At 54.5% G+C, this 341-nt stretch overlaps 1 protein-coding gene across 1 annotated transcript in view; it reads right to left on the bottom strand.

Annotated features, from left to right (window-relative positions):
* The window catches only part of RNF168 (ring finger protein 168, E3 ubiquitin protein ligase), a 7,570-nt gene that overhangs the window by 6,398 nt on the left and 831 nt on the right, over nucleotides 1-341 (bottom strand). The gene's annotated exons all lie outside the window — the stretch shown is intronic.

The following is a 341-nucleotide window of genomic DNA, read 5'->3' as shown; positions in this document are numbered from 1 at the left end:
GGTGGGTGAAAAGCTGAACATGAGCCAGCAGTGTGCGCTGGCAGCCCAGAAAGCCAACCGTATCCTGGGCTGTATCCAGAGAAATGTGACCAGCAGGTTGAGGGACGGGATTCTTTCTCCCTCTCTACACCACCATCCTAAGACCCCACCTGCTGTTCTGCATCCAGGTCTGGGACCCCAACATCAGAAGGATATCAACTGGTTGGAGCGAGTCCAGAGGAGGCCACGGAGATGCTCAGAGGGCTGGAGCACCTCTGCTATTGGTTTGAGAGAGTTTGGCTTTTTCAGCCTGGAGAACAGAAGGCTCTGGGGGGACCTTATAGAACACTCCCGTAACTGAA

This window comes from Eurypyga helias, unplaced genomic scaffold, assembly GCF_000690775.1.
Source record: "Eurypyga helias isolate BGI_N326 unplaced genomic scaffold, ASM69077v1 scaffold7816, whole genome shotgun sequence".
Classification (NCBI taxonomy): domain Eukaryota; kingdom Metazoa; phylum Chordata; class Aves; order Eurypygiformes; family Eurypygidae; genus Eurypyga; species Eurypyga helias.
This window is presented reverse-complemented; position numbering and strand designations above follow the sequence as displayed.